Source organism: Arachis hypogaea, chromosome 16 (genome assembly GCF_003086295.3).
Source record: "Arachis hypogaea cultivar Tifrunner chromosome 16, arahy.Tifrunner.gnm2.J5K5, whole genome shotgun sequence".
NCBI classification, from domain to species: domain Eukaryota; kingdom Viridiplantae; phylum Streptophyta; class Magnoliopsida; order Fabales; family Fabaceae; genus Arachis; species Arachis hypogaea.
Window position 1 is genome coordinate 87,730,668 of NC_092051.1, and position 535 is coordinate 87,731,202.

Sequence of the window (535 nt, forward strand, 5' to 3'; positions counted from 1 at the left end):
GCACTTGAGAGATTTCCAGGCAGCCTGTTCTTCTGTCAGGCGTGATGGCACTGATGAAACTTCAATTCTGGTGAAAGCTTTCCCATTTTCTCTTGAGGGAAAAGCAAGAGAGTGGTACTACACTCAACCTATAGCAAATATATCCAACTGGGATACACTCAGAAAGGAGTTTCTGGAGAAATTCTTTCCATCTGAAGTTACTGATAAACTGAGGAAGGATATCTCTACAATTGTTCAGGATGACAATGAGACTCTCTTTGAATACTGGGAGCGCTTCAATAATCTTCTGGAAGCATGCCCCCACCACATGATTGACAAGATCGTGCTACTCAGCTATATCACACAAGGTATGAGGCCCCAAGATAAGACCACATTGGAAAGTGCCAGCAATGGGTCTATGAAGAAGTACAAGACCACTGATGAAGCTTGGCAATTGATCAGTGATTTAGCTAAATCTACTAGAAACCACAGACAGAAGCAAGGCCGTTCAAAAGCCGTTGCAGAAGTATCTTCTGGCATAGAGACTGCTGCTCTA

At 43.4% G+C, this 535-nt stretch overlaps 1 non-coding gene across 1 annotated transcript; it reads right to left on the reverse strand.

Annotated features, from left to right (window-relative positions):
- Nucleotides 1-205: 205 nt before the first annotated feature.
- Nucleotides 206-313, reverse strand: LOC112761456 (small nucleolar RNA R71). The gene has a single exon (XR_003181852.1). It is a non-coding gene; the product is annotated as a small nucleolar RNA R71 (small nucleolar RNA).
- Nucleotides 314-535: the final 222 nt, after the last annotated feature.